We start from the raw sequence: 14859 nt of genomic DNA, 5'->3' as shown, positions 1-14859 counted from the left end.
AAATTCATCTGCAATGCAGAGGACATAAATCTACCAATCTGACAACAGCTGGCCATTGATAGGAGTGTGTGTGTGTGTGTGTGTGTGTGTGTGTGTGTGTGTGTTTAGGTTCAGTTATGAAAACACACCCCCATGCCGAGGTATGTGTGTATGAAGCATGTGTGTGTGTGTGTGTGAAGAAGAGCCAAAGACTGGTCCGGTCTGGGGCAGGGTGGTGGCAGTGCATGTTGTAATGGGCGTAAAGGGGGCATAAGTGGATGTGTAAGGAGGAAGGAGAGGGGCTCTTAAGTCAGCACCTGTCGCGTGCTGGCCCGAGGGAGTCTGTGTGTGTGTGTGTGGTGGGGGGACTTAAGGGAGGAGGGGGGAAGAGTAGGAGTAAAAAGTGCTGGAATGCAGCCCAGCCCCTTGGGGTTAACCCCCCCCCTCCCTCTCCAACGTCGCCCTCCATCCCCCTAATGATTCCTCATCTCTCTTATATAACCCTATGGTCCCTGCAGAAAGAGGAAGACAACGACAGATACAATACAATACGCGCTCTGCACAGCGCGGAGAAGGTGTCGGGGAGGTATCGTTCACAGGATGGAAGATGTTGGCCGATGTCCAGAGGAGGATTATATCACTTCCCTGTCGCTTTCTACTTCAATACAGGGAAATCTAGCAGAGCCCCGACTGCGCCAGCACTTCCCCTTCCTCTCACTGGCACCTCCGCTCTGCCAGCTGCACAGCAACCGGGGAATCAGACCGGTTAGTAATAGAATACCAGTGTTTTGAGCTGAGCACACATGCTCCTGCTCCTCACCGTCATGTTTCACGTCCGTACTGTACTTACACACACACACACACACACACACACACTTGGGAGCTTCAGCTGTAGGTCACTGAACAGCACTACTTGGCATCTGGAGGCTTAAGCGTCTTGCTCAAGTACACCTCCAGGGCTGGTAATGAGGACAGAGCGGTTTTTCGTTTAAATATGCTTATTTTCCCTAACTTGCCGTTGTTAAACTCCCATTGAATGTTCATGTTCATATATCATGTTTATGTCCTGGAAGTGCTGGGTCATTTTGTGGAGCTGTAATGGCAATAAAAAAACCCATTTGATCCCAAAATGATACGTATCATTTTCAGGCATTAGCCCCATAAAGATTTAAGAATTCCCCCCCCCCCCCCCCCCCCCCCATTAAAAAAAAAGCGTTAAAGTGAGCTGTCTGGACACTTTCACTGCGCCGTGACCTACTGCTGTGACCTTTGACCCGCAGAGTGTACGCACAATGGGGTGCAATGAAACACCAGGGATATGGTAAAGTAGTGGAACTCCCCAAGGTCAATGACTTTATGGGCCGGAGAGAGAGAGAGAAGCAGAGAAGGAGGAGTGATGCAAGAGGAAAGGCAAAAACGATGAGAGGAAATGGAAGTGAGAGCAGAGGTGGTGTTGGTAATAAAAAAAAAAGATTTTATCACACACACACACACACACACACACACACACACACACACACACACACACACACACACACACACACACACACACACACACACAGTAGCCTACTTTCCCACTGTTTTGGGCCAAAGCGGCAGGGTTGAGATCCCCAAAGTAATTATGTTATATTTAATTACAATTCCTTGGGGATCGGTATGGAAATGAGTTGCCATGTTTCTGTGCCACCAGGCGGAGAGCAGCAGCGCAGCGGTAAGGTGAAAATGTCGGGCCAACACCGCTGCCGGAAGCACCCGGCGTCGTCACGACAGCTGTGGCATTACGCGACGGGAGTTGACATTGAACATGTGATGAAAAGCACCCTGTCACCTGTGTGACAGCGGTGACAGCGTCTCTCACACTTCCAGTTTGTCCGCCCTGAAATAGTCTCGGCGTGACGAGTTTAAACAAGCCCGCATGTCTGCGGAAGCATTTGATCCGAAGAGTTTAGAAGCCGTGCTGAAGGCCGAGTGAATGAAAGTAAGCGCGGTGTGGATTACGACGCGTCTGATTGACTAGAGATTCTTACGATGGGAAATTCACCGGGGTCGGAAATAGAAAACACCTAGACGGACCTGAGGTCAACAAGCCATTAATCCGGCCCAGGCCGAACACACAGATGTGCAGCGAACAACACAATCCAATCACGTCTCCGAGCCGCGGAATTCGGTCAGATGCCATAACGATATATACAACATCAAAGCCTGTATGGTTGTAAGCTCCGAGGGGTTGAATAACCCCTCAGATTAGTGCTGTAAGTCATTCCAGCCACCCCTGCTCAGGAACCCAGACGTCATAAATGTCCCCAGACACTGAGAGCCAGTGTCGGGCTTGGCCTCGCTGACCCCTGGGCGGACGTCTCTGGGTGGTTAGATTTTTTTTTTTTTTAGTTAACCTCCCGAGGTTAGTCTTTATTTGTGTCACGCTGAGTGTTTCAATTGCACCGGGGCTTTTGTTTTAGACGCTGATTTCTGACTCCCAAGGCCAGGGAGGAGCTGTGTGAACGGGAGCAGCTGTTTTTGGAGCACGGAGGGGTGGGGGGTGCACCCATGGGTCGACCCCTATCTACTAGTCCCCATGACCTCAAAGAGTGGAGATGTCCTTGAGTACCACTAATCTATGACAATAGAAATAAGTCATTTTTTTTATCCTGAATCATTATTGATTTATGTAAATATTGCCCCAGTTGAGGCGTCCTGACGGCTCAGACAAACCTAGAACTAATCCCTCGTAATCACAGGGTTCTGTTGTACCTCTGTATCGTTCCTGTCTCCTCACTGTGAATCGTCTTATCATCATAAAATGTTTGATGTTTACGACGGAGACTTTAAGCAGCGATGATTGAGGCGACGGCTACGCCGTTTGAGAAATATTGTAATGGGTTAATATAGTATACCGGAAACCTTTTTATAACCATTTTGTGTTCTTCATTTCTCTTGCAGACAACCATCTAATTGACATTTGTTTCATTACATGAATATAGAGTAATATGGACAGTTTTATTGACTGTTTTTCCCTCGCAGCGTTACGTGACCGGGCATTAACGATCCCCTCGATGAGGGGCGGCTTCAACCACAGGTGCTTTCCCCCGGTGCTGATTGGTGTTCTGCCTCCATCACCAGCAGCCACGACCGTATCTCCTTGTGTCAGTAGACTACGCAGAGTGAAGGTCCGAGGAACACCAAGGTGGACCACGTTTTTCTTTTCCCTGTCATGACTTCGATGTGCTCCCAGCACGAGCTTGAGGGAGCAATCTCCGGGAGACGACGTTACTGCGAGGCAAAGCATCATGGGAAAATGAACACAGTAAGCGGACTACTTTATCACCCCTAAGCGAATTGTTTAAACAGCGTTTGTATAGGAATGGTTCTGTCCCAAGCTCTTTGATCCATATAATCGATTACCACTAGGAAACCTAACTCTTACAATGGCTGCTTCTAGCGTAAGCCTGGCTAGCGGCTAGCTATCGCTATGGCTGCTTTAACGTACTGCTGCTGGGTATGGACAGCCAGTCGTTCAGACAGTTGGGCTGCAGCATCATGAGTCTTGACGTGTTGAGGTAGAATCGTACATGTGCAAAGTGAAACACTTTCTTTTCTGCTGCTCCTGCTGAAGGCTGGTTTCTGTCATCCTAGCAGCTGCTCTCTCTGAACCCGTCTTGTCTGACCCAGACAGGACGTCTGTGCTCCTTTACTGCTAACAACAGGTGTATGTCTTAACTCAGGACCACCCTTTGGGGAGAAGAAAAAAAAAAAAAATACACTCATAGACAATACATGCACAAGGCGCGCACAAAAGACGGCTCCGAGTAAAGTGCAGGCCAAAGAGTGGAGTTGCTGAATGAAAGCGGGTTTAGATGAAAGAGGGTCTTTTTTTGTTTTGTTTTTGACATCAGCTGGCTGCTGAGCCTTTGCTGGCTGCGACAGACGGGTTTGTGCCAACAGGGCAGATGCTGAGGCCCCGGCCACCTGATACGGAAGGAAAAGTCTGAAAAGCAAGAGAAAGGGAGGGATAGAGGGAGAGAGAGAGAGAGAGAGAGAGAGAGAGTTGAGAAGACACTAGAGGATGGGTGTAACGGGAAAACAATAGTGTTCAGACAAGAAAAACAGTAAAATGAGCGTCTTTTCATACCGGCTTCACTCTGCATCTTTATCATACAAACGCACACAGAGAGACGGCCTCACGTTAGTTTAATCCCACCCATGAGCATGGGAGTCGTGGGTTGTGCTCCCAGGCAGGCGGTGCCTTATGTTGTGGCCTTCTAATCATATTACAGTCAGCCGTAAGCTGATGTTCTTGGCGTGGTCCCTGCTGATAAGCATGTTAGACTCAAAACCTCGGCACTGCAGCACCAGCGCTCTGCACCGGAGTGAAGCTGGGGATAACTGTTGACATCATAGTGCTATTTTTATTCATGTCATACACTAACCAAGAACTGCTAGTTCATGATTAATATGTTCAGATTGTATGTGTTTTAAAAGACATTTAATGCACTCAGTAGGGTTCCTCTACCTGTACCTTCTGTGACATCACCGACTGGGATTTTGCCAAATTACTAAATACCTGTTAACTGTTTTTACACGCTAGGATTCCTCTCTGCAAAATGTATGACTATCATTCATCTGCATAGTGTATTTTATTAGAATTTTTTTTTTTTTTAAATCTTAATTGTACTACCAATATATCGGTAATCAGATTTTTTTTTTTCTGTTACAGATTATAGTTATATGTGGCACTAAAGCACGTTAAACAAAGCCGTCACTCCTCCAGTTTGCTTAATCTTTGCTGTTCTCCACATGCAGTGGAAATGCAAACAGACGCACTAAAGGAACTTCCCTATTGTTGTTCCTGATTTTAAATCCCGTCACTATTTGCTCTTTTGAGGCCGTGGAACATGTTGAAGGATGTGTGTATAGGTGGACAACGAGGAATGACTCATCGGTTCAACTGAGGATATGTGAGCGGCGAAAGTGAAGCTCGGCTCCCTCCTAACCGTCGTTGGCTTCGGGGACTTTCTCGGGGACGCTTAATCTCCAGGTGACGCAGAAGTGCTCCTCGACGGTTGGCCAGTATGTTTCCGGCAAATAAAACCCTTCCTTGGATAACATTTGTGGAAGAAAAAGCGGCGATTAACACATGTTCATTTGTAGACTAGTGATAGAGAGATTATAGAGCAGCTAAAATGAAGAGCAGATAAACTACAAACAAATCTTTAATCACATTTAAAGAGCAGTGGAGGAAGGCCTGTGTTGACTTAGCAGCACATAGAGATCCCCTTGTTTGCTGCTCTTTAAGTGAAGTGGAACACGCCAGTTAAACTCTCTCAGATGGCCTGAGTGTTTTATAATGCTCAGCATAAGGCTCTCATCTGCTTTGCGCCCCCACACAGTCGCATAGGCGTAATGTGTGCGTACACATGCGTGCGCGCGACAGTATTGATATGATCGTCTCAACCTACACAGCCCCCTTTGATGGTCTCCACACGTCCTGTGTGTGTGTGTGTGTGTGTGTGTGTGTGTGTGTGTGTGTGAGATCCTCTGAGGGAGGAACTGAGGATGAGGCTTTCTGCGAGTCACAAAAGAGTCACGGAGTCGTTGCGGCGAGGCTTCCCGGGAGCCGGGGCTGATTCAGCGCTCCGTCGTCGCACACGAGGCATCGATCATCCTCGTCGTCATCGCCGCCACCTGACAACGAGAGGATTTCACACACAGGAAGTCAGCAACATTGCCGACGGATGTCGCGTACGTTGAGACCACACAACGCGCTCGCTGCGTGCTCCTCCGGCTACCGGGAGCCGGAGGAGCACGCGGGGCGAACTCCGTCCCTCTGTGACATCACAGCGCCATATGAGCTTTTGACTGACGGGCCGTCTTGTTTGTTTTCCTCTTCAAGACCGAGTCCATTTCCTGTGCTCCCTTTGTTTTAGACCTAAGATTTAAAAAAGAAGAAGAAGAAGAAGAAGAAAAAAAAAAAAAAAGGCTGTGTTTACATTGTGTGAGCGCTTTGAGGGAAAGCACAAAGCCGCCACACAGTGGGTGGATTATAAACTTGGACTGAGTTTCAAACAGACTGAACTTATAAACACAGAATTCCCCCACACTCAACTTGCGGGTCCCAGCCTGCTAGCATATTACTGTGGATCAAACGCAGACGAGGCCTGTCCTCGCACTTTGATGCGTTCGCGTGCGTCCGTCTGCGCTCGCATTGTGTTTGCACCTACTTGTGTGTCTTTTTTTGTTTGCTTTCACACTTCTAAAGTCACACTACGCTTCGTCGTTAATTCCATTTTTACCTGGTGTTTTCCATTACAACGAATCGATGTGCGTGTGCGCGTGTGTGTGTGTGTGTGTGTGTGTGTGTGTGTGTGTGTGTGTGTGTGTGTGTGTGTGTGTGTGTGTGTGTGTGTGTGTGTGTGTGTGTGTGTGTGTGTATTGGCATGACGGCATCCTCAGCAGCACCTTGGTGGGGTGAGCGCTGGTTGCCATGTCGTACGGAGGCACGCGAGGGGGACGACCTGGATCTCCATGTCGTATCGAAGGACTACAAGTGCCTGAATACCCATTATGTGCCAGCTGTTCAGAATGAGGAGTAATTGCTCTGCTGGCAAGGGTCCACGTGGGGCCCCTGCGCTGTGGCTCCCCTACCCCCCCCCCCCCCCCCCCCCCCCCCACCCCCCACCCTGGGCACGCTGCCAAGCCCTCCCGCATACTGCCTCCCTGACCCGGCCTACCACCACCTAACGGCACCCCACCCCACACCCGGGCCCACCCCTACGCCGCAGCCCCGTACCACATCATCCCCCAAACTCTTCCACCCATTACCACCATCCCTCTGTTCCACATTCCTAGAGGGGCACTGGTTAAATCTAATCCCATAATAAGACACTCAGCTGTCCAGGAAAAGAAAGAGAACTTTCCTCTGGTAAACTCTATACTTCCTTTTTTCTTTTTCCCTCCCTTTTTTTCACCCCAAGTGGAGGCAAGATGACACTTTGGGCCCCCTTGGCCAGTTGCCTTTGTCTTTCTTCGGACTTGATTTATCCTTTCTTCCTTTCTCTCGCTCCCTCATTCCCTCACTATTTTTCTTCTGCCAGTGGTATAAGATTGCCTCTGTGTTGGGTCCAGGGTCCCCAAACAGACACACAGGAGGGCCAATTCTCTACCGAAAGGGCCGCATGGCTCTATTGTGCGAGACCGTACACATTAATTTTTTATGCTCCCAACACAGACGCAAGCAATTTCTACATTACATCGCCCAGTCCTTTAACGCACTTTCATCTTGCCAGGCCGAATGAAATAGTTGGGACGTCATTATCTTGAGTTAAAAGGTGAAATGTAGATTTCATAGGAATTTGCACCTTTGGCCTAAATGAATAGAGCCTGTTTCACGTCCACACGTGCATGTTGTGAAAATAGTGCTTCAACACTGTATGTTAGACTGAAATCCCTACAGTCAAAGCAGATTCATGCTTCCAAGTGAAGCAATCACTCGGTGTGCAACGTCTATGTTTTTATTTTCCATAATTCGTCTGCAACTTGTGTAACTTTGGCAATAAAACAATTGGCCAATCAAATGAGAGTAGTCCAAAGTAAAAAAAACAAAAACACTTCCTCTACAGCCAAGTAGACAATTAGCATCCTACACTGTGTTTATGTTCATCCCCTGATTACTATGATTAATCAGATTAAGATCACTGGATGGATATCAAACTGCATGTCTGCTCACATTTTTTCCTCATGTATATTTACTGATTTTAACCATAATTTAGCTGTTTGCATTTAATGCGACTGCTTGTGTTTAGACACCGTGTGATTAACTTTGGCTTCTTTGGCCAAAATGGGAGAAAAGAGACTTTAGTTGAAAGACATATAAGTAAATCAAATGTCCCACCACCACTCTTCTTCTGTTTTTTTTTTGTCTTCTTTGCGGCGCATGCATACAGTCACAACCCCCAGTGAAATGAGACGATGTGTTTACATGCCAGGATGAGTGACGGCTGAACAAACATCCCAGTGCGTTAATCAGGTTATGCATTCATCGATTATTAGTTAACGTGATTAAAAAGATTAGACTCTCCTAGTGTTGTGAGAGCGTTATCTGTAATCCGACTGTAATTAAATTATGAGCTTTTACTGTAAATGTCGGTGAGGAATGAGGATTCTTCTTCTTCGAGAGAGGCGGTCCTCTCGCTGCTGAAGTGCTCACTGAATGCTTAAATGACTCTCACCTCTACGAAGCGTCGCTTTCTTGTCACCAGAAGTGTCTCTGTATTTAGTAGTTAGATAGAACTGGGCCTGAAGTGTGTGTGTGTGTGTGTGTGTGTGTGTGTGTGTGTGTGTGTGTGTGTGTGTGTGTGTTTGCATGCATGCGGCTGGGTACGGAGTGAGTGTGTGTGTCCGTGTTGACATCACTAAACTGGGTTATCAGCTGTAGGAGCCTGGGAAACTGGAACAGCCAGAGATACACAGAAGGAAGACAAAGACAAAGGGGTACAGAAAGGGAGAGAGACAAAGACACATTAGCCATGAACTCTATCATTCTGTCTGGTGGATGGAGAGAAAAGATGATGAATCTCACGACTTTTCTTTAATGCCTTTGGATCAAAAACATGTGATCCACGTTTCATTTCTCAAAGTTTGTCACCACTCTTTCCCGTGTGTGTTTGTCTCTCCTGCTGCTATAATCAGCTCTTTTGCCTCTTACTCTTGTCTCGGCTGCAGTATTTACCCGGCCTGTTTATCCCGGTGAAACGAAGAACGATTTAAGGCGGGGGGGGGGGGGGGGGGGGGGGGGGGGTAATGTTGCTTGTGGTCATTGGAGGGGAAAAACCAAAACAACAGATGGACTGCGTTGTGTCTTTAACCCAGATTCTACCTCTCTAATCCTGTCTTCACTGCAAGAATGTCCACACGGCATGCCGGACCTGACTCGCCAAGTGACCATTCGAATTTGAACCTGGCTGAGCTCGGGATAAAAAAACCAAAAAAAAACCCGGGGGTTGAGTAATGAGTGTTAAGGCTCACCCTGGAACACGGTAGGGTCCTGTGTTTAAGTCAAGGTTGATAACTTGGATGATCATCCGGGAGATGTGTTTTTTGGGGGGGGGGGAGCAGTTGGGGTGGGGGTTGAAGGGTGCTAGACAGTCAGCTGTCAGGGGGTTGAAGGTGGGGGGGGGGGGTGATGGGTTAGCGTCCGTCAGCTGATTTAGTGGAGGCGTTGTCGCGTCCGTCAGCTGATGGGGGGGTTAGGAGGGGGGAAGGGGTTGTGGGTGTGCTGGCTGAATCAGTCAGCTGGCGGAACATCATTAGTCAACCTTCTAAAACCAGGTCATTGGTCGCATTACCAAACCAAGCCCTGCTATCCCCCCCCCCTCCCCCGTAGTTTACCAACACCTCTCCATAATTACCACTGCTTCATTTATTCTTAATTCGTAAGCGTCTTACTTCTTCCCGCCTTACTGCTCAACACACCAGGTTTTGCTTGCTATTGCTTTGCCCCCCCCCCCCCCCCCTCTTCTCTAACACACTGCTCCCCCAATATGCTTGATTTCATTCTTTGCCGTTTTAATTCTATCCCATCTTCGCCACGGTTGCCGCTGCTCGAGGCCGGAGAGAGAATATGTCGAGGCTTTCCAGGTCATGTCGGAGGTCTTGCCTTGGTGCAAGGCGTCGCGCTGTAAATTAGTTGATTAGAAATCCCTAATTACACGCCTCTAATCTTGTCTCAGGGTGCAAGTCTCCAGCTTAGCTGTCTCGCCAGCTGCCTCGAGCGCGGGAGAGAATGAGCCGGAGAAGAAGTGCGAGGGTTTTAGGAGTTCAGGGGTGAGCTAAAGGTTGACGCATACTTAGAAAAAGTATCTGACCGTTGCACGCACGTTTGAGCATTTGGATTGTGGCGTTAAAGCAGTAGACACGCGTTAAAACGTTTTGAGGGGGACGCTGTAACCCCAGTATTTATCCTCCTAGACGGTCAATGATGGCTGGTCAGCGCTTCTGTTGATTCTTACCTACAATCGATGCAATAACAGGGCTGACGCTGCGGCACAAGAGCCACAGAATGATCAATGAGTCCGTAATGGGATCAGAACCAACCGTCGCTACGGAGCCTTCCAAGGTTACAGCTCTCACACACGGGGGGGTGTGATCGGACCAAATCGGCTCGCGTTAGAGAAGATGGTCATCAATCAGAGTTTTGAAGGATTGTAAAGTTCAAAGAACAGAGACATAATGTATGTGTGCTTGATTTTAGGGGGTTGGGTTTGGGGACCATAAAGGACGAAACCAAAGCCCTCCTTTCTTTATACGCACAGAGATTTTCATCTCGACTCCTTCAGACATGCTGACTTTTGAAAAGACAGCAGAGGGAACTGGAGCTCAAACAGAGACCTGCGGATGCATCCTGCAACCTTAATTACCCCAGTCGGCTAACGATGCGTTAAACACAAAGCTTTCCTTGGGATTGGCGTTAATGCAATCAATGAGAATCAAAAGTGTAGTTCTTTTGATGAGAGGAGGAGACAAGAGGGGAGGTCCGTGCCCGTGGAATAGAGCCGTGACGGAGGTCATGGGCAGAAGAAGTCGTCTGAAGCGGCAGGGGTTGTGACCAGTAGGATGCGAGGTCAAGGGTCAAGGCCTCGTCCGGCGACCCTCTGCTCTCCAGACGGCCATAAACTCCTTCATTAGTAGGATTTCAATAGCGACGGATCACGGCAATGACGAGTGGGGTGTCAGTCTTCGGTGTTTTGACATTCTCAGGTGGTGAAGGAATTTATTAGTGCTGAAACGATTCATTGATTGTTTAAAATGTTTCGCCATTGAGTCATTTATCGAGCCACAGAACTTCTTAAATCGTGAGGGTTTCCTCCCTTTTATGTTTTTCCACTGACAATGAATTAATTCAACTGAAAACATGTCAAGGAATTAAAGTGTTTATGAACTATTTGTAACAACATGACTTATGCCTTTAATGGTACAAGTGTCTATGTCAGTTTGGGGATGTCATCTATCGCTCAATTAATCATTCAGTTGATTGTCAAAACAATATTTTTCACAATTTGTTTCGTCAGTTCAGTCATTTATTGAGCAGAAGTGCCAAGCTGCTGATTTTTGATGCGTCAGAAGCAAACTGTGACGGATCGTTTCAGTATTTAACTCATTTTAGACAAATTTGTTAATCAATTTATTGAAGAAATAATGAACATATGAATCAATAATGAAAGAAATCGTTAGCCGCAGCCGTAGCTGATCGTGTTGTGTTTAATAAAGCGGCATGTGAATCAGCCACACTTTGATGCGGTTGTTATTTGGTCAGCAACTTCTTCTTTTTTTTCTTCTCTTTTTATGAGAATCCGTTGCTCCGTGAAGCACTGTGTAATGGACCAAATGTGGTTAAAACGGCTTTAAAAATGAATGACTTCATCTGATACAAATCTATGAATAATGAAAGAGAGGGCAGGGAATTCATTTAGCTGCAAAGAAACCGAGAACGTTCGCAATGAAGGCTGTGTGTGGAGAAAGAAATGTGATGTGATCTGATGACATTAATTAAATCAAACATACGAATACCTGCTCAGCACTGAGACTCTCCACTGTCATTACAGAGCTCAGCCTGTCTCTCGATAGATCACTGCTCTCCCTTTCTTCTCAGTTCTGTTTGAACACGTCTCATCTCAGACACGCTTAATGAAATGCGACGTATAGAAATTCACACGACGCCTCGGGAGTATTTGCCTCGCGGCGTCACTGTATCGCTGCTTTTTTGTTTTGTTTATGCAAAACCTGAATCGCAAAGCTCAAGTGACGAAATGTGGAGAAGAGGGGAGGTCAAGAAAACAAGCAGCAGAGGGAGAGAGAGAGCGACAGGAAGGAGGGGGGAAAAAAGGCGAAGGAGCGAGAAACAAAAGTGTGGGCGTTTTTATTGGTGTCATGAGAGAAAAAAAAAAAATCAATAAAAGAGGTGAAAGAAGAAAAAAAAAGCCTCCTGCTTTTAAGAGCCCCATCCCCGCGGCAATTAAAGGGTCCTTCAAAGAGCCGGTCTAATCAGCGGTTAAATAAAGATAGGAGCAGGCGGTGCTTTGGACGGCCCCGCTCCTGTAATCTAACACCTACTGCCCTGGACCCGGTGGCCCCTTGAACTCGATGTGCGTGTCTGTGCATACACATACTTGTGTGTTTATACGTCTTTCTCCCCTCGCACACATGTTGGCGTACAGAGTGCCCCGACGCGTTCCTGACAGCTTGTATGTGGTTAACAGACTCTTAAAAGGCAGATTAGCCAGTTTAAGCTTCCTCTGTGCGTCCTTCCCTGTCAGTTTCTCGTGTCTGACCTCTGTCTAAACCCAAGAGAGACAAAGCAGTTATGTATGCTTACCTTATATATATATATATTGCAGTTATAGCGAGGCGGTCTACCCTCTGTACCGGTGACCCCTTCCGCTTACCTGCCGTCTTATCTGCCGCGCCATAGACTCATTCGTCACGTGTGTGGGTTCTCACCGTGATAAGGTGCCGGCCGGTGAGTCAATACTTCAGCCTTGAGTCTGTCTTCGCGAGCCTCTCCCTGCTTAAAGAGGCACTGTGTGAACAGAGCAGATACCGGGCTGAGCAATGAGTTTGCTTTTGACACACAGAGGCCGAGATAGACGGGTGAAAAAAAGGCCCTTTTTACACAATGTCAACACATCTCATTCTGCAGCGTTAAAGTTTACAGGGCGGGTTGCTTTAGTCAAACCTTGGTATGTGGACTTATGTTTATGGACGTCCGTAAGTTCAGTGCAGATGAGGGCAGATGTGTAAGCACACGCGTGTCGTGTGGTGGTAACACAAATCTCTGATTGAAACTTTGTCTAGTTATATAATATAATCTTCATGGACCGTTAAGAACAAAAATAAAAACAATCTTTTCTTTTTATTCCATGCAGACTTCTTCCTTGTCAAAACCTGGCGCCTACATTACCCACGATGCAACCCAACCACTGACAGCTCAGTCACAGATTCTGGAGTGTTACGCTATTAGCGGCTAATGTAGCCTCGAGCCGCAGAGGTCTGAGCTGACGTCTTTCTAACTCCACATCTTGTTCATTTTCAGACTTGTAGTCGCCAGACCCAACCGACACTGACTCGAGCGTCTGAAGCCACAGAAGGCCGTGTACAACGCAGTAGTACTCTGCAACGCCGGTAAACAGACTTTGATGTGCGGTCGATGAAGCTGTGCCTAGATGCTCTGTACACGAGATAGCAGGGTTGGTTGAGCGCACCTGTTGTGAGAACAGAGACGCTGTTAGCCAGCTGTTTATTGAACACATTTAAATGACCAAATATACTCATACTGAAATTCACACATACCTACACGTTACATGTTTTTAATTTATTTCATATCTAATACTGCTCATCTTATTTTCAGGTTATGGTTTTGTTTCTAATTGTTGCTACTTGTAACAGAAATAAAAGTAGATTTTCTTTTTTATGATAAGGCTTCAGATAAATGCAATCGAACGCACACAAACAGCCGTCCTGCCCTACACACCTGTGGTTGCGTTCTGCTGATACTTGCACTCTGTCACTCCGATGTTTCCCAAATCCTTCTTCCCTCCTCCACCATTAACCCCTGACACTTTGCCCCCCCCCCAAGCACATCCCCACGGTTAAGCCGGCATTATCAGCGGGCTCATTAGGACGGCATTAGTGTCAGAGATGGACACAGTGATATGGCTCCACAGCTGGATCAGGCAAGCCAGAGAAGACCCCAAGTCCTTTTTCTTTTCTTTTTTTTAATCCACTTCCCGGTCTCTTGGTCTCTTCATGCTATTGTTTAGGGATGCCTCAGTTCTGACACCGAAGGTCAGGGGTCGCTCGTCCACAGGAGCCATCCCGCTCCTTCTCCCCAATGCGCTGTCACTACGATTCACCACTCGCATGGGTCCCTGTCACTCGGCCCCGACACGGCCGTCACTCACACACACACATGCATGTGAATATGCAGAGGCACGCTCGCGGGCAGAAGACGCGTCGCTGGCAGCGCCTCGCGGGCCCCTCGACTACTTTAGAAAGCACTTGAAGATGATGCACAAAAACCTCCAACAGCATCCGAGGAAGCACAATGACCCGGTATTTATTGGAGGAGTGATTTTGTTTGACTATGCGTGTAAAAAAAAAAAAAAAAAAGGTAAATGTAAGCCTCAAATGTTGGTGAACACATGCTTAAAGTATTTTGTTCCTTCAGGTTCCACATTTAGGTGGGTTGATCAGCAGATTAGTCATAATATCTCCCCGAGCATCTCCTAAAAATGACGTTCCCAAACAACGAGACTGCGTTGTGAATTACAAATACACATATTTTGTCGTGGACTATTTGAGTTTGAGTTTGACGTATCACAAGGTGCGCAGTGTGAACCAACTACTTTTTATGGAGACATAACCAAGGAGTAGTTTAGTTGCATAAAACTAAAAGTTTCGATTTCGTAGTCATTTATACACAAACCATGATGTTTTTTACTAAAACCTAACTAGGTAGTTTTGTAGCATATCTGAGCAATTTGTCGCTCGCTCTTTATTTAATGCGAGGATTTAAGGGCGCAAATAAATGTAAACGGTCCCTAAAAGATTAACGTTGGATCGTGAAATACATCGTCATTCAGCGGGTTTTCAAAGGTTGTCCAGCATACGTTTTTGATGGATTTATTTGGGACTTTATGAAAGATATTATGTGGGGAAGTGAGTCAGAAAAGCAGGAGGGTTCTGTTAGCGCCTGTGTGCACAAAGCACCTTTTTCCTGGAAGAACAGCGGCTGCAGGGCGCTTGGTAGCGCTTCACCCAGCATTTCAACAAAACGGCGGATTTTTCCGAAGCATCTTTGTTGTTGTTGTTGTTGTTGTGACTTGTAGG

The sequence above is a fragment of the Cebidichthys violaceus genome, unplaced genomic scaffold (assembly GCF_023349555.1).
Source record: "Cebidichthys violaceus isolate CVI_PGR_0920_01 unplaced genomic scaffold, fCebVio1.0.p SCAF_31, whole genome shotgun sequence".
NCBI lineage: Eukaryota > Metazoa > Chordata > Actinopteri > Perciformes > Stichaeidae > Cebidichthys > Cebidichthys violaceus.
This window is presented reverse-complemented; position numbering follows the sequence as displayed.